We start from the raw sequence: 27,442 nt of genomic DNA, 5'->3' as shown, positions 1-27,442 counted from the left end.
CACGTGCATCAACAAAGTAGTGCCAAGTGTGCGCCTGTGCCATAAGTAAAGGGCCGGCTGGCTTGACTGTTAAAGGGTGCTGTAACCCCCAAAGTACACTCCAGTCCAAACCAAAAAAAAAAATATTTTCTGTGTTTGTGAATTGTGTGCGCAGTAGCCGCACGTTCATCAACAAAGTAGTGCCAAGCGTGCGCTTGTGTCATAAGTAAAGGTCCGGCTGGCTTGACCGTTAAAGGGTGCTGTAACCCCCAAAGTACACTCCTGTCCACACCAAAAAAATATATATTTTCTGTGTTTGTGAATTGTGTGCGCAGTAGCCGCACGTGCATCAACAAAGTAGTGCCAAGCGTGCGCCTGTGTCATAAGTAAAGGGCCGGATGGCTTGACCGTTAAAGGGTGCTGTAACTCCCAAAGTACACTCCAGTCCAAACCAAAAAAATATATATTTTCTGTGTTTGTGAATTGTGTGCGCAGTAGCCGCACGTGCATCAACAATGTAGTGCCAAGCGTGCGCCTGTGTCATAAGTAAAGGGCCGGCTGGCTTGACTGTTAAAGGGTGCTGTAACCCCCAAAGTACACTCCAGTCCAAACCAAAAAAAAAAATATTTTCTGTGTTTGTGAATTGTGTGCGCATTAGCTGCACGTGCATCAACAAAGTAGTGCCAAGCGTGCGCCTGTGTCATAAGTAAAGGGCCGGCTGGCTTGACCATTAAAGGGTGCTGTAACCCCCAAAGTACACTCCAGTCCAAACCAAAAAAAAATATATTTTCTGTGTTTGTGAATTGTGTGCGCAGTAGCCGCACGTGCATCAACAAAGTAGTGCCAAGCGTGCGCCTGTGTCATAAGTAAAGGGCTGGCTGGTTGACCGTTAAAGGTACTGTAGCCCCCAAAGTTCACTCCAGTCCAAACCAAAAAAATATATATTTTCTGTGTTTGTGAATTGTGTGCGCAGTAGCCGCACGTGCATCAACAAAGTAGTGCCAAGCGTGCGCCTGTGTCATAAGTAAAGGGCCGGCTGGCTTGACCGTTAAAGGGTGCTGTAACCCCCAAAGTACACTCCAGTCCAAACCAAAAATATATATATTTTCTGTGTTTGTGAATTGTGTGCGCAGTAGCCGCACGTGCATCAACAAAGTAGTGCCAAGCGTGCACCTGTGTCATAAGTAAAGGGCCGGCTGGCTTGACCGTTAAAGGGTGCTGTAACCCCCATAGTACACTCCAGTCCAAACCAAAAAAATATATATTTTCTGTGTTTGTGAATTGTGTGCGCAGTAGCCGCACGTGCATCAACAAAGTAGTGCCAAGCGTGCGCCTGTGTCATAAGTAAAGGGCCGGCTGGCTTGACCGTTAAAGGGTGCTGTAACCCCCAAAGTACACTCCAGTCCAAACCAAAAAAATATATATTTTCTGTGTTTGTGAATTGTGTGCGCAGTAGCCGCACGTGCATCAACAAAGTAGTGCCAAGCGTGCGCCTGTGTCATAAGTAAAGGGCCGGCTGGCTTGACCATTAAAGGGTGCTGTAACCCCCAAAGTACACTCCAGTCCAAACCAAAAAAAAAAATATTTTCTGTGTTTGTTAATTGTGTGCGCAGTAGCCGCACGTGCATCAACAAAGTAGTGCCAAGCGTGCGCCTGTGTCATAAGTAAAGGGCCGGCTGGCTTGACCATTAATGGGTGCTGTAACCCCCAAAGTACACTCCAGTCCAAACCAAAAAAAAAATTATTTTCTGTGTTTGTGAATTGTGTGCGCAGTAGCCGCACGTGCATCAACAAAGTAGTGCCAAGCGTGCGCCTGTGTCATAAGTAAAGGGCCAGCTGGCTTGACCATTAAAGGGTGCTGTAACCCTCAAAGTACACTCCAGTCCAAACCAAATAAAAATATATTTTCTGTGTTTGTGAATTGTGTGCGCAGTAGCCGCACGAGCATCAACAAAGTAGTGCCAAGCGTGTGCCTGTGTCATAAGTAAAGGGCCGGCTGGCTTGACCATTAAAGGGTGCTGTAACCCCCAAAGTACACTCCAGTCCAAACCAAAAAAATATATATTTTCTGTGTTTGTAAATTGTGTGCGCAGTAGCCGCACGTGCATCAACAAAGTAGTGCCAAGCGAGCGCCTGTGTCATAAGTAAAGGGCCGGATGGCTTGACCATTAAAGGGTGCTGTAACCCCCAAAGTACACTCCAGTCCAAACCAAAAAAATATATATTTTCTGTGTTTGTGAATTGTGTGCGCAGTAGCCGCACGTGCATCAACAAAGTAGTGCCAAACGTGCGCCTGTGTCATAAGTAAAGGGCCGGCTGGCTTGACTGTTAAAGGGTGCTGTAACCCCCAAAGTACACTCCAGTCCAAACCAAAAAAAAAATTATTTTCTGTGTTTGTGAATTGTGTGTGCAGTAGCTGCACGTGCATCAACAAAGTAGTGCCAAGCGTGCGCCTGTGTCATAAGTAAAGGGCCGGCTGGCTTGACCGTTAAAAGGGTGCTGTAACCCCCAAAGTACACTCCAGTCCAAACCAAAAAAATATATATTTTCTGTGTTTGTGAATTGTGTGCGCAGTAGCCGCACGTGCATCAACAAAGTAGTGCCAAGCATGCGCCTGTGTCATAAGTAATGGGCCGGCTGGCTTGACTGTTAAAGGGTGCTGTAACCCCCAAAGTACACTCCAGTCCAAACCAAAAAAAAAATTATTTTCTGTGTTTGTGAATTGTGTGTGCAGTAGCCGCACGTGCATCAACAAAGTAGTGCCAAGCGTGCGCCTGTGTTATAAGTAAAGGGCCGGCTGGCTTGACCGTTAAAAGGGTGCTGTAACCCCCAGAGTACACTCCAGTCCAAACCAAAAAAATATATATTGTCTGTGTTTGTGAATTGTGTGCGCAGTACCCGCACGTGCATCAACAAAGTAGTGCCAAGCGTGCGCCTGTGTCATAAGTAAAGGGCCGGCTGGCTTGACCGTTAAAAGGGTGCTGTAACCCCCAAAGTACACTCCAGTCCAAACCAAAAAAATATATATTTTCTGTGTTTGTGAATTGTGTGCGCAGTAGCCGCACGTGCATCAACAAAGTAGTGCCAAGCGTGCGCCTGTGTCATAAGTAAAGGGCCGGCTGGCTTGACTGTTAAAGGGTGCTGTAACCCCCAAAGTACACTCCAGTCCAAACCAAAAAAAAAATTATTTTCTGTGTTTGTGAATTGTGTGTGCAGTAGCCGCACGTGCATCAACAAAGTAGTGCCAAGCGTGCGCCTGTGTCATAAGTAAAGGGCCGGCTGGCTTGACCGTTAAAAGGGTGCTGTAACCCCCAAAGTACACTCCAGTCCAAACCAAAAAAATATATATTTTCTGTGTTTGTGAATTGTGTGCGCAGTAGCCGCACGTGCATCAACAAAGTAGTGCCAAGCGTGCGCCTGTGTCATAAGTAAAGGGCCGGCTGGCTTGACCGTTAAAGGGTGCTGTAACCCCCAAAGTACACTCCAGTCCACACCAAAAAAATATATATTTTCTGTGTTTGTGAATTGTGTGCGCAGTAGCCGCACGTGCATCAACAAAGTAGTGCCAAGCGTGCGCCTGTGTCATAAGTAAAGGGCCAGATGGCTTGACCGTTAAAGGGTGCTGTAACCCCCAAAGTACACTCCAGTCCAAACCAAAAAAATATATATTTTCTGTGTTTGTGAATTGTGTGCGCAGTAGCCTCACGTGCATCAACAATGTAGTGCCAAGCGTGCGCCTGTGTCATAAGTAAAGGGCCGGCTGGCTTGACCATTAAAGGGTGCTGTAATCCCCAAAGTACACTCCAGTCCAAACCAAAAAAATATATATTTTCTGTATTTGTGAATTATGTGCGCAGAAGCCGCACGTGCATCAACAATGTAGTGCCAAGCGTGCGCCTGTGTCATAAGTAAAGGGCCGGCTGGCTTGACCGTTAATGGGTGCTGTAACCCCCAAAGGACACTCCAGTCCAAACCAAAAAAATATATATTTTCTGTGTTTGTGAATTGTGTGCGCAGTAGCCGCACGTGCATCAACAAAGTAGTGCCAAGCGTGCGCCTGTGTCATAAGTAAAGGGCCAGCTGGCTTGACCGTTAAAGGGTGCTGTAACCCCCAAAGTACACTCCAGTCCAAACCAAAAAAATATATATATTTTCTGTGTTTGTGAATTGTGTGCGCAGTAGCCGCACGTGCATCAACAAAGTAGTGCCAAGCGTGCGCCTGTGTCATAAGTAAAGGGCCGGCTGGCTTGACCATTAAAGGGTGCTGTAACCCCCAAAGTACACTCCAGTCCAAACCAAAAAAAAAATTATTTTCTGTGTTTGTGAATTGTGTGCGCAGTAGCCGCACGTGCATCAACAAAGTTGTGCCAAGCGTGCGCCTGTGTCATAAGTAAAGGGCCGGCTGGCTTGACCGTTAAAGGGTGCTGTAACCCCCAAAGTACAGTCCAGTCCAAACCAAAAAAAAATATATTTTCTGTGTTTGTGAATTGTGTGCGCAGTAGCCGCACGTGCATCAACAAAGTAGTGCCAAGCGTGCGCCTGTGTCATAAGTAAAGGGCCGGATGGCTTGACCGTTAAAGGGTGCTGTAACCCCCAAAATACACTCCAGTCCAAACCAAAAAAATATATATTTTCTGTGTTTGTGAATTGTGTGCGCAGTAGCCGCACGTGCATCAACAAAGTAGTGCCAAGCGTGCGCCTGTGTCATAAGTAAAGGGCCGGCTGGCTTGACCATTAAAGGGTGCTGTAACCCCCAAAGTACACTCCAGTCCACACCAAAAAAATATATATTTTCTGTGTTTGTGAATTGTGTGCGCAGTAGCCGCACGTGCATCAACAAAGTAGTGCCAAGCGTGCGCCTGTGTCATAAGTAAAGGGCCAGATGGCTTGACCGTTAAAGGGTGCTGTAACCCCCAAAGTACACTCCAGTCCAAACCAAAAAAATATATATTTTTTGTGTTTGTGAATTGTGTGCGCAGTAGCCGCACGTGCATCAACAATGTAGTGCCAAGCGTGCGCCTGTGTCATAAGTAAAGGGCCGGCTGGCTTGACCATTAAAGGGTGCTGTAATCCCCAAAGTACACTCCAGTCCAAACCAAAAAAATATATATTTTCTGTGTTTGTGAATTGTGTGCGCAGAAGCCGCACGTGCATCAACAAAGTAGTGCCAAGCGTGCGCCTGTGTCATAAGTAAAGGGCCGGCTGGCTTGACCGTTAATGGGTGCTGTAACCCCCAAAGTACACTCCAGTCCAAACCAAAAAAATATATATTTTCTGTGTTTGTGAATTGTGTGCGCAGTAGCCGCACGTGCATCAACAAAGTAGTGCCAAGCATGCGCCTGTGTCATAAGTAAAGGGCCGGCTGGCTTGACCGTTAAAGGGTGCTGTAACCCCCAAAGTACACTCCAGTCCAAACCAAAAATATATATATATTCTGTGTTTGTGAATTGTGTGCGCAGTATCCGCACGTGCATCAACAAAGTAGTGCCAAGCATGCGCCTGTGTCATAAGTAAAGGGCCGGCTGGCTTGACCGTTAAAGGGTGCTGTAACCCCCAAAGTACACTCCAGTCCAAACCAAAAAAATAATTATTTTCTGTGTTTGTGAATTGTGTGCGCAGTAGCCGCACGTGCATCAACAAAGTTGTGCCAAGCGTGCGCCTGTGTCATAAGTAAAGGGCCGGCTGGCTTGACCGTTAAAGGGTGCTGTAACCCACAAAGTACACTCCAGTCCAAACCAAAAAAATATATATTTTCTGTGTTTGTGAATTGTGTGCGCAGTAGCCGCACGTGCATCAACAAAGTAGTGCCAAGCGTGCGCCTGTGTCATAAGTAAAGGGCCGGATGGCTTGACCGTTAAAGGGTGCTGTAACCCCCAAAGTACACTCCAGTCCAAACCAAAAAAATATATATTTTCTGTGTTTGTGAATTGTGTGCGCAGTAGCCGCACGTGCATCAACAAAGTAATGCCAAGCGTGCGCCTGTGTCATAAGTAAAGGGCCAGCTGGCTTGACCGTTTAAGGGTGCTGTAACCCCCAAAGTACACTCCTGTCCAAATCAAAAAAATATATATTTTCTGTGTTTGTGAATTGTGTGCGCAGTAGCCGCACGTGCATCAACAAAGTAGTGCCAAGCGTGCGCCTGTGTCATAAGTAAAGGGCCGGCTGGCTTGACCGTTAAAGGGTGCTGTAACCCCCAAAGTACACTCCAGTCCAAACCCAAAAAATATATATTTTCTGTGTTTGTGAATTGTGTGCGCAGTAGCCGCACGTGCATCAACAAAGTAGTGCCAAGCGTGCGCCTGTGTCATAAGTAAAGGGCCGGCTGGCTTGACTGTTAAAGGGTGCTGTAACCCCCAAAGTACACTCCAGTCCAAACCAAAAAAAAAATTATTTTCTGTGTTTGTGAATTGTGTGCGCAGTAGCCGCACGTGCATCAACAAAGTAGTGCCAAGCGTGCGCCTGTGTCATAAGTAAAGGGCCGGATGGCTTGACCGTTAAAGGGTGCTGTAACCCCCAAAGTACACTCCAGTCCAAACCAAAAAAAATATATTTTCTGTGTTTGTGAATTGTGTGCGCAGTAGCCGCACGTGCATCAACAAAGTAGTGCCAAGCGTGCGCCTGTGTCATAAGTAAAGGGCCGGCTGGCTTGACCGTTTAAGGGTGCTGTAACCCCCAAAGTACACTCCTGTCCAAATCAAAAAAATATATATTTTCTGTGTTTGTGAATTGTGTGCGCAGTAGCCGCACGTGCATCAACAAAGTAGTGCCAAGCGTGCGCCTGTGTCATAAGTAAAGGGCCGGCTGGCTTGACCGTTAAAGGGTGCTGTAACCCCCAAAGTACACTCCAGTCCAATCCAAAAAAATATATATTTTCTGTGTTTGTGAATTGTGTGCGCAGTAGCCGCACGTGCATCAACAAAGTAGTGCCAAGCGTGCGCCTGTGTCATAAGTAAAGGGCCGGCTGGCTTGACTGTTAAAGGGTGCTGTAACCCCCAAAGTACACTCCAGTCCAAACCAAAAAAAAAATTATTTTCTGTGTTTGTGAATTGTGTGCGCAGTAGCCGCACGTGCATCAACAAAGTAGTGCCAAGCGTGCGCATGTGTCATAAGTAAAGGGCCGGCTGGCTTGACCGTTAAAGGGTGCTGTAACCCCCAAAGTACACTCCAGTCCAAACCAAAAAAAAAATTATTTTCTGTGTTTGTGAATTGTGTGCGCAGTAGCGGCACGTGCATCAACAAAGTAGTGCCAAGCGTGTGCATGTGTCATAAGTAAAGGGCCGGCTGGCTTGACCGTTAAAGGGTGCTGTAACCCCCAAAGTACACTCCAGTCCAAACCAAAAAAAAAATAATTTTCTGTGTTTGTGAATTGTGTGCGCAGTAGCGGCACGTGCATCAACAAAGTAGTGCCAAGCGTGTGCCTGTGTCATAAGTAAAGGGCCGGCTGGCTTGACCGTTAAAGGGTGCTGTAACCCCCAAAGTACACTCCAGTCCAAACCAAAAAAATATATATTTTCTGTGTTTGTGAATTGTGTGCGCAGTAGCCGCACGTGCATCAACAAAGTAGTGCCAAGCGTGCGCCTGTGTCATAAGTAAAGGGCCGGCTGGCTTGACCGTTAAAGGTTGCTGAAACCCCCAAAGTACACTACAGTCCAAACCAAAAAAATATATATTTTCTGTGTTTGTGAATTGTGTGCGCAGTAGCCGCACGTGCATCAACAAAGTAGTGCCAAGAGTGCGCCTGTGTCATAAGTAAAGGGCCGGCTGGCTTGACCGTTAAAGGGTGCTGTAACCCCCAAAGTACACTCCAGTCCAAACCAAAAAAATATATATTTTCTGTGTTTGTGAATTGTGTGCGCAGTAGCCGCACGTGCATCAACAAAGTAGTGCCAAGCGTGCGTCTGTGTCATAAGTAAAGGGCCGGATGGCTTGACCATTAAAGGGTGCTGTAACCCCCAAAGTACACTCCAGTCCAAACCAAAAAAATATATATTTTCTGTGTTTGTGAATTGTGTGCGCAGAAGCCGCACGTGCATCAACAAAGTAGTGCCAAGCGTGCGCCTGTGTCATAAGTAAAGGGCCGGCTGGCTTGACCGTTAAAGGGTGCTGTAACCCCCAAAGTACACTCCAGTCCAAACCAATAAAATATATATTTTCTGCGTTTGTGAATTGTGTGCGCAGTAGCAGCACGTGCATCAACAAAGTAGTGCCAAGCGAGCGCCTGTATCATAAGTAAAGGGCCGGATGGCTTGACCATTAAAGGGTGCTGTAACCCCCAAAGTACACTCCAGTCCAAACCAAAAAAATATATATTTTCTGTGTTTGTGAATTGTGTGCGCAGTAGCCGCACGTGCATCAACAAAGTAGTGCCAAGTGTGCGCCTGTGCCATAAGTAAAGGGCCGGCTGGCTTGACTGTTAAAGGGTGCTGTAACCCCCAAAGTACACTCCAGTCCAAACCAAAAAAAAAATATTTTCTGTGTTTGTGAATTGTGTGCGCAGTAGCCGCACGTGCATCAACAAAGTAGTGCCAATCGTGCGCTTGTGTCATAAGTAAAGGGCCGGCTGGCTTGACCGTTAAAGGGTGCTGTAACCCCCAAAGTACACTCCTGTCCACACCAAAAAAATATATATTTTCTGTGTTTGTGAATTGTGTGCGCAGTAGCCGCACGTGCATCAACAAAGTAGTGCCAAGCGTGCGCCTGTGTCATAAGTAAAGGGCCGGATGGCTTGACCATTAAAGGGTGCTGTAACCCCCAAAGTACACTCCAGGCCAAACCAAAAAAAAATATATTTTCTGTGTTTGTGAATTGTGTGCGCAGTAGCCGCACGTGCATCAACAATGTAGTGCCAAGCGTGCGCCTGTGTCATAAGTAAAGGGCCGGCTGGCATTACTGTTAAAGGGTGCTGTAACCCCCAAAGTACACTCCAGTCCAAACCAAAAAAAAAATTATTTTCTGTGTTTGTGAATTGTGTGCGCAGTAGCCGCACGTGCATCAACAAAGTAGTGCCAAGCGTGCGCCTGTGTCATAAGTAAAGGGCCGGCTGGCTTGACCATTAAAGGGTGCTGTAACCCCCAAAGTACACTCCAGTCCAAACCAAAAAAATATATATTTTCTGTGTTTGTGAATTGTGTGCGCAGTAACCGCACGTGCATCAACAATGTAGTGCCAAGCGTGCGCCTGTGTCATAAGTAAAGGGCAGGCTGGCTTGACCGTTAAAGGTACTGTAGCCCCCAAAGTTCACTCCAGTCCAAACCAAAAAAATATATATTTTCTGTGTTTGTGAATTGTGTGCGCAGTAGCCGCACGTGCATCAACAAAGTAGTGCCAAGCGTGCGCCTGTGTCATAAGTAAAGGGCCGGCTGGCTTGACCATTAAAGGGTGCTGTAACCCCCAAAGTACACTCCAGTCCAAACCAAAAAAATATATATTTTCTGTGTTTGTGAATTGTGTGCGCAGTAGCCGCACGTGCATCAACAAAGTAGTGCCAAGCGTGCGCCTGTGTCATAAGTAAAGGGCCGGCTGGCTTGACCGTTAAAGGGTGCTGTAACCCCCAAAGTACACTCCAGTCCAAACCAAAAAAAAAATTATTTTCTGTGTTTGTGAATTGTGTGCGCAGTAGCCGCACGTGCATCAACAAAGTTGTGCCAAGCGTGCGCCTGTGTCATAAGTAAAGGGCCGGCTGGCTAGACCGTTAAAGGGTGCTGTAACCCCCAAAGTACACTCCAGTCCAAACCAAAAATATATATATTTTCTGTGTTTGTGAATTGTGTGCGCAGTAGCCGCACGTGCATCAACAAAGTAGTGCCAAGCGTGCGCCTGTGTCATAAGTAAAGGGCCGGCTGGCTTGACCGTTAAAGGGTGCTGTAACCCCCAAAGTACACTCCAGTCCAAACCAAAAAAATATATATTTTCTGTGTTTGTGAATTGTGTGCGCAGTAGCCGCACGTGCATCAACAAAGTAGTGCCAAGCGTGCGCCTGTGTCATAAGTAAAGGGCTGGCTGGCTTGACCGTTAAAGGGTGCTGTAACCCCCAAAGTACACTCCAGTCCACACCAAAAAAATATATATTTTCTGTGTTTGTGAATTGTGTGCGCAGTAGCCGCACGTGCATCAACAAAGTAGTGCCAAGCGTGCGCCTGTGTCATAAGTAAAGGGCCGGCTGGCTTGACCGTTAAAGGGTGCTGTAACCCCCAAAGTACACTCCAGTCCAAACCCAAAAAATATATATTTTCTGTGTTTGTGAATTGTGTGCGCAGTAGCCGCACGTGCATCAACAAAGTAGTGCCAAGCGTGCGCCTGTGTCATAAGTAAAGGGCCGGCTGGCTTGACTGTTAAAGGGTGCTGTAACCCCCAAAGTACACTCCAGTCCAAACCAAAAAAAAAATTATTTTCTGTGTTTGTGAATTGTGTGCGCAGTAGCCGCACGTGCATCAACAAAGTAGTGCCAAGCGTGCGCCTGTGTCATAAGTAAAGGGCCGGATGGCTTGACCGTTAAAGGGTGCTGTAACCCCCAAAGTACACTCCAGTCCAAACCAAAAAAAATATATTTTCTGTGTTTGTGAATTGTGTGCGCAGTAGCCGCACGTGCATCAACAAAGTAGTGCCAAGCGTGCGCCTGTGTCATAAGTAAAGGGCCGGCTGGCTTGACCGTTTAAGGGTGCTGTAACCCCCAAAGTACACTCCTGTCCAAATCAAAAAAATATATATTTTCTGTGTTTGTGAATTGTGTGCGCAGTAGCCGCACGTGCATCAACAAAGTAGTGCCAAGCGTGCGCCTGTGTCATAAGTAAAGGGCCGGCTGGCTTGACCGTTAAAGGGTGCTGTAACCCCCAAAGTACACTCCAGTCCAATCCAAAAAAATATATATTTTCTGTGTTTGTGAATTGTGTGCGCAGTAGCCGCACGTGCATCAACAAAGTAGTGCCAAGCGTGCGCCTGTGTCATAAGTAAAGGGCCGGCTGGCTTGACTGTTAAAGGGTGCTGTAACCCCCAAAGTACACTCCAGTCCAAACCAAAAAAAAAATTATTTTCTGTGTTTGTGAATTGTGTGCGCAGTAGCCGCACGTGCATCAACAAAGTAGTGCCAAGCGTGCGCATGTGTCATAAGTAAAGGGCCGGCTGGCTTGACCGTTAAAGGGTGCTGTAACCCCCAAAGTACACTCCAGTCCAAACCAAAAAAAAAATTATTTTCTGTGTTTGTGAATTGTGTGCGCAGTAGCGGCACGTGCATCAACAAAGTAGTGCCAAGCGTGTGCATGTGTCATAAGTAAAGGGCCGGCTGGCTTGACCGTTAAAGGGTGCTGTAACCCCCAAAGTACACTCCAGTCCAAACCAAAAAAAAAATAATTTTCTGTGTTTGTGAATTGTGTGCGCAGTAGCGGCACGTGCATCAACAAAGTAGTGCCAAGCGTGTGCCTGTGTCATAAGTAAAGGGCCGGCTGGCTTGACCGTTAAAGGGTGCTGTAACCCCCAAAGTACACTCCAGTCCAAACCAAAAAAATATATATTTTCTGTGTTTGTGAATTGTGTGCGCAGTAGCCGCACGTGCATCAACAAAGTAGTGCCAAGCGTGCGCCTGTGTCATAAGTAAAGGGCCGGCTGGCTTGACCGTTAAAGGTTGCTGAAACCCCCAAAGTACACTACAGTCCAAACCAAAAAAATATATATTTTCTGTGTTTGTGAATTGTGTGCGCAGTAGCCGCACGTGCATCAACAAAGTAGTGCCAAGCGTGCGCCTGTGTCATAAGTAAAGGGCCGGCTGGCTTGACCGTTAAAGGGTGCTGTAACCCCCAAAGAACACTCCAGTCCAAACCAAAAAAATATATATTTTCTGTGTTTGTGAATTGTGTGCGCAGTAGCCGCACGTGCATCAACAAAGTAGTGCCAAGCGTGCGTCTGTGTCATAAGTAAAGGGCCGGATGGCTTGACCATTAAAGGGTGCTGTAACCCCCAAAGTACACTCCAGTCCAAACCAAAAAAATATATATTTTCTGTGTTTGTGAATTGTGTGCGCAGAAGCCGCACGTGCATCAACAAAGTAGTGCCAAGCGTGCGCCTGTGTCATAAGTAAAGGGCCGGCTGGCTTGACCGTTAAAGGGTGCTGTAACCCCCAAAGTACACTCCAGTCCAAACCAATAAAATATATATTTTCTGCGTTTGTGAATTGTGTGCGCAGTAGCAGCACGTGCATCAACAAAGTAGTGCCAAGCGAGCGCCTGTATCATAAGTAAAGGGCCGGATGGCTTGACCATTAAAGGGTGCTGTAACCCCCAAAGTACACTCCAGTCCAAACCAAAAAAATATATATTTTCTGTGTTTGTGAATTGTGTGCGCAGTAGCCGCACGTGCATCAACAAAGTAGTGCCAAGTGTGCGCCTGTGCCATAAGTAAAGGGCCGGCTGGCTTGACTGTTAAAGGGTGCTGTAACCCCCAAAGTACACTCCAGTCCAAACCAAAAAAAAAATATTTTCTGTGTTTGTGAATTGTGTGCGCAGTAGCCGCACGTGCATCAACAAAGTAGTGCCAAGCGTGCGCTTGTGTCATAAGTAAAGGGCCGGCTGGCTTGACCGTTAAAGGGTGCTGTAACCCCCAAAGTACACTCCTGTCCACACCAAAAAAATATATATTTTCTGTGTTTGTGAATTGTGTGCGCAGTAGCCGCACGTGCATCAACAAAGTAGTGCCAAGCGTGCGCCTGTGTCATAAGTAAAGGGCCGGATGGCTTGACCATTAAAGGGTGCTGTAACCCCCAAAGTACACTCCAGGCCAAACCAAAAAAATATATATTTTCTGTGTTTGTGAATTGTGTGCGCAGTAGCCGCACGTGCATCAACAATGTAGTGCCAAGCGTGCGCCTGTGTCATAAGTAAAGGGCCGGCTGGCATTACTGTTAAAGGGTGCTGTAACCCCCAAAGTACACTCCAGTCCAAACCAAAAAAAAAATTATTTTCTGTGTTTGTGAATTGTGTGCGCAGTAGCCGCACGTGCATCAACAAAGTAGTGCCAAGCGTGCGCCTGTGTCATAAGTAAAGGGCCGGCTGGCTTGACCATTAAAGGGTGCTGTAACCCCCAAAGTACACTCCAGTCCAAACCAAAAAAATATATATTTTCTGTGTTTGTGAATTGTGTGCGCAGTAACCGCACGTGCATCAACAATGTAGTGCCAAGCGTGCGCCTGTGTCATAAGTAAAGGGCAGGCTGGCTTGACCGTTAAAGGTACTGTAGCCCCCAAAGTTCACTCCAGTCCAAACCAAAAAAATATATATTTTCTGTGTTTGTGAATTGTGTGCGCAGTAGCCGCACGTGCATCAACAAAGTAGTGCCAAGCGTGCGCCTGTGTCATAAGTAAAGGGCCGGCTGGCTTGACCATTAAAGGGTGCTGTAACCCCCAAAGTACACTCCAGTCCAAACCAAAAAAAAATATATTTTCTGTGTTTGTGAATTGTGTGCGCAGTAGCCGCACGTGCATCAACAAAGTAGTGCCAAGCGTGCGCCTGTGTCATAAGTAAAGGGCCGGCTGGCTTGACCGTTAAAGGGTGCTGTAACCCCCAAAGTACACTCCAGTCCAAACCAAAAAAAAAATTATTTTCTGTGTTTGTGAATTGTGTGCGCAGTAGCCGCACGTGCATCAACAAAGTTGTGCCAAGCGTGCGCCTGTGTCATAAGTAAAGGGCCGGCTGGCTAGACCGTTAAAGGGTGCTGTAACCCCCAAAGTACACTCCAGTCCAAACCAAAAATATATATATTTTCTGTGTTTGTGAATTGTGTGCGCAGTAGCCGCACGTGCATCAACAAAGTAGTGCCAAGCGTGCGCCTGTGTCATAAGTAAAGGGCCGGCTGGCTTGACCGTTAAAGGGTGCTGTAACCCCCAAAGTACACTCCAGTCCAAACCAAAAAAATATATATTTTCTGTGTTTGTGAATTGTGTGCGCAGTAGCCGCACGTGCATCAACAAAGTAGTGCCAAGCGTGCGCCTGTGTCATAAGTAAAGGGCTGGCTGGCTTGACCGTTAAAGGGTGCTGTAACCCCCAAAGTACACTCCAGTCCACACCAAAAAAATATATATTTTCTGTGTTTGTGAATTGTGTGCGCAGTAGCCGCACGTGCATCAACAAAGTAGTGCCAAGCGTGCGCCTGTGTCATAAGTAAAGGGCCAGATGGCTTGACCGTTAAAGGGTGCTGTAACCCCCAAAGTACACTCCAGTCCAAACCAAAAAAATATATATTTTCTGTGTTTGTGAATTGTGTGCGCAGTAGCCGCACGTGCATCAACAACGTAGTGCCAAGCGTGCGCCTGTGTCATAAGTAAAGGGCCGGCTGGCTTGACCATTAAAGGGTGCTGTAATCCCCAAAGTACACTCCAGTCCAAACCAAAAAAATATATATTTTCTGTGTTTGTGAATTGTGTGCGCAGAAGCGGCACGTGCATCAACAAAGTAGTGCCAAGCGTGCGCCTGTGTCATAAGTAAAGGGCCGGCTGGCTTGACCGTTAAAGGGTGCTGTAACCCCCAAAGTACACTCCAGTCCAAACCAAAAAAATATATATTTTCTGTGTTTGTGAATTGTGTGTGCAGTAGCCGCACGTGCATCAACAAAGTAGTGCCAAGCATGCGCCTGTGTCATAAGTAAAGGGCCGGCTGGCTTGACCGTTAAAGGGTGCTGTAACCCCCAAAGTACACTCCAGTCCACACCAAAAAAATATATATTTTCTGTGTTTGTGAATTGTGTGCGCAGTAGCCGCACGTGCATCAACAAAGTAGTGCCAAGCGTGCGCCTGTGTCATAAGTAAAGGGCCAGCTGGCTTGACCGTTAAAGGGTGCTGTAACCCCCAAAGTACACTCCAGTCCAAACCAAAAAAAAAATTATTTTCTGTGTTTGTGAATTGTGTGCGCAGTAGCCGCACGTGCATCAACAAAGTTGTGCCAAGCGTGCGCCTGTGTCATAAGTAAAGGGCTGGCTGGCTTGACCGTTAAAGGGTGCTGTAACCCACAAAGTACACTCCAGTCCAAACCAAAAAAATATATATTTTCTGTGTTTGTGAATTGTGTGCGCAGTAGCCGCACGTGCATCAACAAAGTAGTGCCAAGCGTGCGCCTGTGTCATAAGTAAAGGGCCGGATGGCTTGACCGTTAAAGGGTGCTGTAACCCCCAAAGTACACTCCAGTCCAAACCAAAAAAAAATATATTTTCTGTGTTTGTGAATTGTGTGCGCAGTAGCCGCACGTGCATCAACAAAGTAGTGCCAAGCGTGCGCCTGTGTCATAAGTAAAGGGCCGGCTGGCTTGACCGTTTAAGGGTGCTGTAACCCCCAAAGTACACTCCTGTCCAAATCAAAAAAATATATATTTTCTGTGTTTGTGAATTGTGTGCGCAGTAGCCGCACGTGCATCAACAAAGTAGTGCCAAGCGTGCGCCTGTGTCATAAGTAAAGGGCCGGCTGGCTTGACCGTTAAAGGGTGCTGTAACCCCCAAAGTACACTCCAGTCCAAACCAAAAAAATATATATTTTCTGTGTTTGTGAATTGTGTGCGCAGTAGCCGCACGTGCATCAACAAAGTAGTGCCAAGCGTGCGCCTGTGTCATAATTAAAGGGCCGGCTGGCTTGACTGTTAAAGGGTGCTGTAACCCCCAAAGTACACTCCAGTCCAAACCAAAAAAAAAATTATTTTCTGTGTTTGTGAATTGTGTGCGCAGTAGCGGCACGTGCATAAACAAAGTAGTGCCAAGCGTGTGCCTGTGTCATAAGTAAAGGGCCGGCTGGCTTGACCGTTAAAGGGTGCTGTAACCCCCAAAGTACACTCCAGTCCAAACCAAAAAAAAATTATTTTCTGTGTTTGTGTATTGTGTGCGCAGTAGCAGCACGTGCATCAACAAAGTAGTGCCAAGCGTGCACCTGTGTCATAAGTAAAGGGCCGGCTGGCTTGACCGTTAAAGGGTGCTGTAACCCCCAAAGTACACTCCAGTCCAAACCAAAAAAATATATATTTTCTGTGTTTGTGAATTGTGTGCGCAGTAGCCGCACGTGCATCAACAAAGTAGTGCCAAGCGTGCGCCTGTGTCATAAGTAAAGGGCCGGCTGGCTTGACCGTTAAAGGTTGCTGAAACCCCCAAAGTACACTACAGTCCAAACCAAAAAAATATATATTTTCTGTGTTTGTGAATTGTGTGCGCAGTAGCCGCACGTGCATCAACAAAGTAGTGCCAAGCGTGCGCCTGTGTCATAAGTAAAGGGCTGGCTGGCTTGACCGTTAAAGGGTGCTGTAACCCCCAAAGTACACTCCAGTCCAAACCAAAAAAATATATATTTTCTGTGTTTGTGAATTGTGTGCGCAGTAGCCGCACGTGCATCAACAAAGTAGTGCCAAGCGTGCGCCTGTGTCATAAGTAAAGGGCCGGCTGGCTTGACCATTAAAGCGTGCTGTAACCCCCAAAGTACACTCCAGTCCAAACCAAAAAAATATATATTTTCTGCGTTTGTGAATTGTGTGCGCAGTAGCAGCACGTGCATCAACAAAGTAGTGCCAAGCGAGCGCCTGTATCATAAGTAAAGGGCCGGATGGCTTGACCATTAAAGGGTGCTGTAACCCCCAAAGTACACTCCAGTCCAAACCAAAAAAATATATATTTTCTGTGTTTGTGAATTGTGTGCGCAGTAGCCGCATGTGCATCAACAAAGTAGTGCCAAGTGTGCGCCTGTGCCATAAGTAAAGGGCCGGCTGGCTTGACTGTTAAAGGGTGCTGTAACCCCCAAAGTACACTCCAGTCCAAACCAAAAAAATATATATTTTCTGTGTTTGTGAATTGTGTGCGCAGTAGCCGCACGTGCATCAACAAAGTAGTGCCAAGCGTGCGCTTGTGTCATAAGTAAAGGGCCGGCTGGCTTGACCGTTAAAGGGTGCTGTAACCCCCAAAGTACACTCCTGTCCACACCAAAAAAATATATATTTTCTGTGTTTGTGAATTGTGTGCGCAGTAGCCGCACGTGCATCAACAAAGTAGTGCCAAGCGTGCGCCTGTGTCATAAGTAAAGGGCCGGATGGCTTTACCGTTAAAGGGTGCTGTAACCCCCAAAGTACACTCCAGTCCAAACCAAAAAAATATATATTTTCTGTGTTTGTGAATTGTGTGCGCAGTAGCCGCACGTGCATCAACAAAGTAGTGCCAAGCGTGCGCCTGTGTCATAAGTAAAGGGCCGGCTGGCTTGACCGTTAAAGGGTGCTGTAACCCTCAAAGTACACTCCAGTCCAAACCAAAAAAAAAATTATTTTCTGTGTTTGTGAATTGTGTGCGCAGTAGCCGCACGTGCATCAACAAAGTTGTGCCAAGCGTGCGCCTGTGTCATAAGTAAAGGGCCGGCTGGCTAGACCGTTAAAGGGTGCTGTAACCCCCAAAGTATACTCCAGTCCAAACCAAAAATATATATATTTTCTGTGTTTGTGAATTGTGTGCGCAGTAGCCGCACGTGCATCAACAAAGTAGTGCCAAGCGTGCGCCTGTGTCATAAGTAAAGGGCCAGCTGGCTTGACCGTTAAAGGGTGCTGTAACCCCCAAAGTACACTCCAGTCCAAACCAAAAAAATATATATTTTCTGTGTTTGTGAATTGTGTGTGCAGTAGCCGCACGTGCATCAACAAAGTAGTGCCAAGCGTGCGCCTGTGTCATAAGTAAAGGGCCGGCTGGCTTGACCGTTAAAGGGTGCTGTAACCCCCAAAGTACACTCCAGTCCAAACCAAAAAAATATATATTTTCTGTGTTTGTGAATTGTGTGCGCAGTAGCCGCACGTGCATCAACAAAGTAGTGCCAAGCGTGCGCCTGTGTCATAAGTAAAGGGCCGGCTGGCTTGACCGTTAAAGGGTGCTGTAACCCCCAAAGTACACTCCAGTCCAAACCAAAAAAATATATATTTTCTGTGTTTGTTAATTGTGTGCGCAGTAGCCGCACGTGCATCAACAAAGTAGTGCCAAGCGTGCGCCTGTGTCATAAGTAAAGGGCCGGCTGGCTTGACCATTAATGGGTGCTGTAACCCCCAAAGTACACTCCAGTCCAAACCAAAAAAATATATATTTTCTGTGTTTGTGAATTGTGTGCGCAGTAGCCGCACGTGCATCAACAAAGTAGTGCCAAGCGTGCGCCTGTGTCATAAGTAAAGGGCCAGCTGGCTTGAACATTAAAGGGTGCTGTAACCCTCAAAGTACACTCCAGTCCAAACCAAATAAAAATATATTTTCTGTGTTTGTGAATTGTGTGCGCAGTAGCCGCACGTGCATCAACAAAGTAGTGCCAAGCGTGTGCCTGTGTCATAAGTAAAGGGCCGGCTGGCTTGACCATTAAAGGGTGCTGTAACCCCCAAAGTACACTCCAGTCCAAACCAAAAAAATATATATTTTCTGTGTTTGTAAATTGTGTGCGCAGTAGCCGCACGTGCATCAACAAAGTAGTGCCAAGCGAGCGCCTGTGTCATAAGTAAAGGGCCGGATGGCTTGACCATTAAAGGGTGCTGTAACCCCCAAAGTACACTCCAGTCCAAACCAAAAAAATATATATTTTCTGTGTTTGTGAATTTTGTGCGCAGTAGCCGCACGTGCATCAACAAAGTAGTGCCAAACGTGCGCCTGTGTCATAAGTAAAGGGCCGGCTGGCTTGACTGTTAAAGGGTGCTGTAACCCCCAAAGTACACTCCAGTCCAAACCAAAAAAATAATTATTTTCTGTGTTTGTGAATTGTGTGTGCAGTAGCCGCACGTGCATCAACAAAGTAGTGCCAAGCGTGAGCCTGTGTCATAAGTAAAGGGCCGGCTGGCTTGACCGTTAAAAGGGTGCTGTAACCCCCAAAGTACACTCCAGTCCAAACCAAAAAAATATATATTTTCTGTGTTTGTGAATTGTGTGCGCAGTAGCCGCACGTGCATCAAAAAGCAGTGCCAAGCGTGCGCCTGTGTCATAAGTAAAGGGCCGGCTGGCTTGACCGTTAAAGGGTGCTGTAACCCCCAAAGTACACTCCAGTCCACACCAAAAAAATATATATTTACTGTTTTTTTGAATTGTGTGCGCAGTCGCCGCACGTGCATCAACAAAGTAGTGCCAAGCGTGCGCCTGTGTCATAAGTAAAGGGCCGGATGGCTTGACCGTTAAAGGGAGCTGTAACCCCAAAAGTACACTCCAGTCCAAACCAAAAAAATATATATTTTCTGTGTTTGTGAATTGTGTGCGCAGTAGCCGCACGTGCATCAACAATGTAGTGCCAAGCATGCGCCTGTGTCATAAGTAAAGGGCCGGCTGGCTTGACCATTAAAGGGTGCTGTAATCCCCAAAGTACACTCCAGTCCAAACCAAAAAAATATATATTTTCTGTGTTTGTGAATTGTGTGCGCAGTAGCCGCACGTGCATCAACAAAGTAGTGCCAAGCGTGCGCCTGTGTCATAAGTAAAGGGCCGGCTGGCTTGACCGTTAATGGGTGCTGTAACCCCCAAAGTACACTCCAGTCCAAACCAAAAAAATATATATTTTCTGTGTTTGTGAATTGTGTGCGCAGTAGCCGCACGTGCATCAACAAAGTAGTGTCAAGCGTGCGCCTGTGTCATAAGTAAAGGGCCGGCTGGCTTGACCATTAAAGGGTGCTGTAACAACCAAAGTACACTCCAGTCCAAACCAAAAAAAAAATTATTTTCTGTGTTTGTGAATTGTGTGCGCAGTAGCCGCACGTGCATCAACAAAGTTGTGCCAAGCGTGCGCCTGTGTCATAAGTAAAGGGCTGGCTGGCTTGACCGTTAAAGGGTGCTGTAACCCACAAAGTACACTCCAGTCCAAACCAAAAAAATATATATTTTCTGTGTTTGTGAATTGTGTGCGCAGTAGCCGCACGTGCATCAACAAAGTAGTGCCAAGCGTGCGCCTGTGTCATAAGTAAAGGGCCGGATGGCTTGACCGTTAAAGGGTGCTGTAACCCCCAAAGTACACTCCAGTCCAAACCAAAAAAATATATATTTTCTGTGTTTGTGAATTGTGTGCGCAGTAGCCGCACGTGCATCAACAAAGTAGTGCCAAGCGTGCGCCTGTGTCATAAGTAAAGGGCCGGCTGGCTTGACCGTTTAAGGGTGCTGTAACCCCCAAAGTACACTCCTGTCCAAATCAAAAAAATATATATTTTCTGTGTTTGTGAATTGTGTGCGCAGTAGCCGCACGTGCATCAACAAAGTAGTGCCAAGCGTGCGCCTGTGTCATAAGTAAAGGGCCGGCTGGCTTGACTGTTAAAGGGTGCTGTAACCCCCAAAGTACACTCCAGTCCAAACCAAAAAAATATATATTTTCTGTGTTTGTGAATTGTGTGCGCAGTAGCCGCACGTGCATCAACAATGTAGTGCCAAGCATGCGCCTGTGTCATAAGTAAAGGGCCGGCTGGCGTGACCATTAAAGGGTGCTGTAACAACCAAAGTACACTCCAGTCCAAACCAAAAAAAAAATTATTTTCTGTGTTTGTGAATTGTGTGCGCAGTAGCCGCACGTGCATCAACAAAGTTGTGCCAAGCGTGCGCCTGTGTCATAAGTAAAGGGCTGGCTGGCTTGACCGTTAAAGGGTGCTGTAACCCACAAAGTACACTCCAGTCCAAACCAAAAAAATATATATTTTCTGTGTTTGTGAATTGTGTGCGCAGTAGCCGCACGTGCATCAACAAAGTAGTGCCAAGCGTGCGCCTGTGTCATAAGTAAAGGGCCGGATGGCTTGACCGTTAAAGGGTGCTGTAACCCCCAAAGTACACTCCAGTCCAAACCAAAAAAATATATATTTTCTGTGTTTGTGAATTGTGTGCGCAGTAGACGCACGTGCATCAACAAAGTAGTGCCAAGCGTGCGCCTGTGTCATAAGTAAAGGGCCGGCTGGCTTGACCGTTTAAGGGTGCTGTAACCCCCAAAGTACACTCCTGTCCAAATCAAAAAAATATATATTTTCTGTGTTTGTGAATTGTGTGCGCAGTAGCCGCACGTGCATCAACAAAGTAGTGCCAAGCGTGCGCCTGTGTCATAAGTAAAGGGCCGGCTGGCTTGACCGTTAAAGGGTGCTGTAACCCCCAAAGTACACTCCAGTCCAAACCAAAAAAATATATATTTTCTGTGTTTGTGAATTGTGTGCGCAGTAGCCGCACGTGCATCAACAAAGTAGTGCCAAGCGTGCGCCTGTGTCATAAGTAAAGGGCCGGCTGGCTTGACTGTTAAAGGGTGCTGTAACCCCCAAAGTACACTCCAGTCCAAACCAAAAAAAAAATTATTTTCTGTGTTTGTGAATTGTGTGCGCAGTAGCGGCACGTGCATAAACAAAGTAGTGCCAAGCGTGTGCCTGTGTCATAAGTAAAGGGCCGGCTGGCTTGACCGTTAAAGGGTGCTGTAACCCCCAAAGTACACTCCAGTCCAAACCGAAAAAAAAATTATTTTCTGTGTTTGTGTATTGTGTGCGCAGTAGCAGCACGTGCATCAACAAAGTAGTGCCAAGCGTGCGCCTGTGTCATAAGTAAAGGGCCGGCTGGCTTGACCGTTAAAGGTTGCTGAAACCCCCAAAGTACACTACAGTCCAAACCAAAAAAATATATATTTTCTGTGTTTGTGAATTGTGTGCGCAGTAGCCGCACGTGCATCAACAAAGTAGTGCCAAGCGTGCGCCTGTGTCATAAGTAAAGGGCTGGCTGGCTTGACCGTTAAAGGGTGCTGTAACCCCCAAAGTACACTCCAGTCCAAACCAAAAAAATATATATTTTCTGTGTTTGTGAATTGTGTGCGCAGTAGCCGCACGTGCATCAACAAAGTAGTGCCAAGCGTGCGCCTGTGTCATAAGTAAAGGGCCGGCTGGCTTGACCATTAAAGCGTGCTGTAACCCCCAAAGTACACTCCAGTCCAAACCAAAAAAATATATATTTTCTGCGTTTGTGAATTGTGTGCGCAGTAGCAGCACGTGCATCAACAAAGTAGTGCCAAGCGTGCGCCTGTGTCATAAGTAAAGGGCTGGCTGGCTTGACCGTTAAAGGGTGCTGTAACCCCCAAAGTACACTCCAGTCCAAACCAAAAAAATATATATTTTCTGTGTTTGTGAATTGTGTGCGCAGTAGCCGCACGTGCATCAACAAAGTAGTGCCAAGCGTGCGCCTGTGTCATAAGTAAAGGGCCGGCTGGCTTGACCATTAAAGCGTACTGTAACCCCCAAAGTACACTCCAGTCCAAACCAAAAAAATATATATTTTCTGCGTTTGTGAATTGTGTGCGCAGTAGCAGCACGTGCATCAACAAAGTAGTGCCAAGCGAGCGCCTGTATCATAAGTAAAGGGCCGGATGGCTTGACCATTAAAGGGTGCTGTAACCCCCAAAGTACACTCCAGTCCAAACCAAAAAAATATATATTTTCTGTGTTTGTGAATTGTGTGCGCAGTAGCCGCACGTGCATCAACAAAGTAGTGCCAAGTGTGCGCCTGTGCCATAAGTAAAGGGCCGGCTGGCTTGACTGTTAAAGGGTGCTGTAACCCCCAAAGTACACTCCAGTCCAAACCAAAAAAATATATATTTTCTGTGTTTGTGAATTGTGTGCGCAGTAGCCGCACGTGCATCAACAAAGTAGTGCCAAGCGTGCGCTTGTGTCATAAGTAAAGGGCCGGCTGGCTTGACCGTTAAAGGGTGCTGTAACCCCCAAAGTACACTCCTGTCCACACCAAAAAAATATATATTTTCTGTGTTTGTGAATTGTGTGCGCAGTAGCCGCACGTGCATCAACGAAGTAGTGCCAAGCGTGCGCCTGTGTCATAAGTAAAGGGCCGGATGGCTTTACCGTTAAAGGGTGCTGTAACCCCCAAAGTACACTCCAGTCCAAACCAAAAAAATATATATTTTCTGTGTTTGTGAATTGTGTGCGCAGTAGCCGCACGTGCATCAACAATGTAGTGCCAAGCGTGCGCCTGTGTCATAAGTAAAGGGCCGGCTGGCATTACTGTTAAAGGGTGCTGTAACCCCCAAAGTACACTCCAGTCCAAACCAAAAAAAAAATTATTTTCTGTGTTTGTGAATTGTGTGCGCAGTAGCCGCACGTGCATCAACAAAGTAGTGCCAAGCGTGCGCCTGTGTCATAAGTAAAGGGCCGGCTGGCTTGACCATTAAAGGGTGCTGTAACCCCCAAAGTACACTCCAGTCCAAACCAAAAAAATATATATTTTCTGTGTTTGTGAATTGTGTGCGCAGTAACCGCACGTGCATCAACAAAGTAGTGCCAAGCGTGCGCCTGTGTCATAAGTAAAGGGCCGGCTGGCTTGACCGTTTAAAGAGTGCTGTAACCCCCAAAGTACACTCCAGTCCAAACCAAAAAAATATATATTTTCTGTGTTTGTGAATTGCGTGCGCAGTAGCCGCACGTGCATCAAAAAGGAGTGCCAAGCGTGCGCCTGTGTCATAAGTAAAGGGCCGGCTAGCTTGACCGTGAAAGGGTGCTGTAACCCCCAAAGTAAACTCCAGTCCAAACCAAAAAAATATATATTTTCTGTGTTTGTGAATTGTGTGCGCAGTAGCCGCACGTGCATCAACAAAGTAGTGCCAAGCGTGCGCCTGTGTCATAAGTAAAGGGCCGGCTGGCTTGACCGTTAAAGGGTGCTGTAACCCTCAAAGTACACTCCAGTCCAAACCAAAAAAAAATTATTTTCTGTGTTTGTGAATTGTGTGCGCAGTAGCCGCACGTGCATCAACAAAGTTGTGCCAAGCGTGCGCCTGTGTCATAAGTAAAGGGCCGGCTGACTAGACCGTTAAAGGGTGCTGTAACCCCCAAAGTACACTCCAGTCCAAACCAAAAATATATATATTTTCTGTGTTTGTGAATTGTGTGCGCAGTAGCCGCACGTGCATCAACAAAGTAGTGCCAAGCGTGCGCCTGTGTCATAAGTAAAGGGCCAGCTGGCTTGACCGTTAAAGGGTGCTGTAACCCCCAAAGTACACTCCAGTCCAAACCAAAAAAATATATATTTTCTGTGTTTGTGAATTGTGTGTGCAGTAGCCGCACGTGCATCAACAAAGTAGTGCCAAGCGTGCGCCTGTGTCATAAGTAAAGGGCCGGCTGGCTTGACCGTTAAAGGGTGCTGTAACCCCCAAAGTACACTCCAGTCCAAACCAAAAAAATATATATTTTCTGTGTTTGTGAATTGTGTGCGCAGTAGCCGCACGTGCATCAACAAAGTAGTGCCAAGCGTGCGCCTGTGTCATAAGTAAAGGGCTGGCTGGCTTGACCGTTAAAGGGTGCTGTAACCCCCAAAGTACACTCCAGTCCAAACCAAAAAAATATATATTTTCTGTGTTTGTTAATTGTGTGCGCAGTAGCCGCACGTGCATCAACAAAGTAGTGCCAAGCGTGCGCCTGTGTCATAAGTAAAGGGCCGGCTGGCTTGACCATTAATGGGTGCTGTAACCCCCAAAGTACACTCCAGTCCAAACCAAAAAAATATATATTTTCTGTGTTTGTGAATTGTGTGCGCAGTAGCCGCACGTGCATCAACAAAGTAGTGCCAAGCGTGCGCCTGTGTCATAAGTAAAGGGCCAGCTTGCTTGAACATTAAAGGGTGCTGTAACCCTCAAAGTACACTCCAGTCCAAACCAAATAAAAATATATTTTCTGTGTTTGTGAATTGTGTGCGCAGTAGCCGCACGTGCATCAACAAAGTAGTGCCAAGCGTGTGCCTGTGTCATAAGTAAAGGGCCGGCTGGCTTGACCATTAAAGGGTGCTGTAACCCCCAAAGTACACTCCAGTCCAAACCAAAAAAATATATATTTTCTGTGTTTGTAAATTGTGTGCGCAGTAGCCGCACGTGCATCAACAAAGTAGTGCCAAGCGTGCGCCTGTGTCATAAGTAAAGGGCCGGATGGCTTTACCGTTAAAGGGTGCTGTAACCCCCAAAGTACACTCCAGTCCAAACCAAAAAAATATATATTTTCTGTGTTTGTGAATTGTGTGCGCAGTAGCCGCACGTGCATCAACAATGTAGTGCCAAGCGTGCGCCTGTGTCATAAGTAAAGGGCCGGCTGGCATTACTGTTAAAGGGTGCTGTAACCCCCAAAGTACACTCCAGTCCAAACCAAAAAAAAAATTATTTTCTGTGTTTGTGAATTGTGTGCGCAGTAGCCGCACGTGCATCAACAAAGTAGTGCCAAGCGTGCGCCTGTGTCATAAGTAAAGGGCCGGCTGGCATGACCATTAAAGGGTGCTGTAACCCCCAAAGTACACTCCAGTCCAAACCAAAAAAATATATATTTTCTGTGTTTGTGAATTGTGTGCGCAGTAACCGCACGTGCATCAACAAAGTAGTGCCAAGCGTGCGCCTGTGTCATAAGTAAAGGGCCGGCTGGCTTGACCGTTTAAAGAGTGCTGTAACCCCCAAAGTACACTCCAGTCCAAACCAAAAAAAAATATATTTTCTGTGTTTGTGAATTGCGTGCGCAGTAGCCGCACGTGCATCAAAAAGGAGTGCCAAGCGTGCGCCTGTGTCATAAGTAAAGGGCCGGCTAGCTTGACCGTGAAAGGGTGCTGTAACCCCCAAAGTAAACTCCAGTCCAAACCAAAAAAATATATATTTTCTGTGTTTGTGAATTGTGTGCGCAGTAGCCGCACGTGCATCAACAAAGTAGTGCCAAGCGTGCGCCTGTGTCATAAGTAAAGGGCCGGCTGGCTTGACCGTTAAAGGGTGCTGTAACCCTCAAAGTACACTCCAGTCCAAACCAAAAAAAAAATTATTTTCTGTGTTTGTGAATTGTGTGCGCAGTAGCCGCACGTGCATCAACAAAGTTGTGCCAAGCGTGCGCCTGTGTCATAAGTAAAGGGCCGGCTGACTAGACCGTTAAAGGGTGCTGTAACCCCCAAAGTACACTCCAGTCCAAACCAAAAATATATATATTTTCTGTGTTTGTGAATTGTGTGCGCAGTAGCCGCACGTGCATCAACAAAGTAGTGCCAAGCGTGCGCCTGTGTCATAAGTAAAGGGCCAGCTGGCTTGACCGTTAAAGGGTGCTGTAACCCCCAAAGTACACTCCAGTCCAAACCAAAAAAATATATATTTTCTGTGTTTGTGAATTGTGTGTGCAGTAGCCGCACGTGCATCAACAAAGTAGTGCCAAGCGTGCGCCTGTGTCATAAGTAAAGGGCCGGCTGGCTTGACCGTTAAAGGGTGCTGTAACCCCCAAAGTACACTCCAGTCCAAACCAAAAAAATATATATTTTCTGTGTTTGTGAATTGTGTGCGCAGTAGCAGCACGTGCATCAACAAAGTAGTGCCAAGCGTGCGCCTGTGTCATAAGTAAAGGGCTGGCTGGCTTGACCGTTAAAGGGTGCTGTAACCCCCAAAGTACACTCCAGTCCAAACCAAAAAAATATATATTTTCTGTGTTTGTTAATTGTGTGCGCAGTAGCCGCACGTGCATCAACAAAGTAGTGCCAAGCGTGCGCCTGTGTCATAAGTAAAGGGCCGGCTGGCTTGACCATTAATGGGTGCTGTAACCCCCAAAGTACACTCCAGTCCAAACCAAAAAAATATATATTTTCTGTGTTTGTGAATTGTGTGCGCAGTAGCCGCACGTGCATCAACAAAGTAGTGCCAAGCGTGCGCCTGTGTCATAAGTAAAGGGCCAGCTTGCTTGAACATTAAAGGGTGCTGTAACCCTCAAAGTACACTCCAGTCCAAACCAAATAAAAATATATTTTCTGTGTTTGTGAATTGTGTGCGCAGTAGCCGCACGTGCATCAACAAAGTAGTGCCAAGCGTGTGCCTGTGTCATAAGTAAAGGGCCGGCTGGCTTGACCATTAAAGGGTGCTGTAACCCCCAAAGTACACTCCAGTCCAAACCAAAAAAATATATATTTTCTGTGTTTGTAAATTGTGTGCGCAGTAGCCGCACGTGCATCAACAAAGTAATGCCAAGCGAGCGCCTGTGTCATAAGTAAAGGGCCGGATGGCTTGACCATTAAAGGGTGCTGTAACCCCCAAAGTACACTCCAGTCCAAACCAAAAAAATATATATTTTCTGTGTTTGTGAATTTTGTGCGCAGTAGCCGCACGTCCATCAACAAAGTAGTGCCAAACGTGCGCCTGTGTCATAAGTAAAGGGCCGGCTGGCTTGACTGTTAAAGGGTGCTGTAACCCCCAAAGTACACTCCAGTCCAAACCAAAAAAAAAATTATTTTCTGTGTTTGTGAATTGTGTGTGCAGTAGCCGCACGTGCATCAACAAAGTAGTGCCAAGCGTGCGCCTGTGTCATAAGTAAAGGGCCGGCTGGCTTGACCGTTAAAAGGGTGCTGTAACCCCCAAAGTACACTCCAGTCCAAACCAAAAAAATATATATTTTCTGTGTTTGTGAATTGTGTGCGCAGTAGCCGCACGTGCATCAAAAAGCAGTGCCAAGCGTGCGCCTGTGTCATAAGTAAAGGGCCGGCTGGCTTGACCGTTAAAGGGTGCTGTAAC

Source organism: Taudactylus pleione, unplaced genomic scaffold (genome assembly GCF_031769625.1).
Source record: "Taudactylus pleione unplaced genomic scaffold, aTauple2 ptg000431l, whole genome shotgun sequence".
Taxonomy (NCBI): domain Eukaryota; kingdom Metazoa; phylum Chordata; class Amphibia; order Anura; family Myobatrachidae; genus Taudactylus; species Taudactylus pleione.
Note: the sequence above shows the minus strand (reverse complement) of the source record.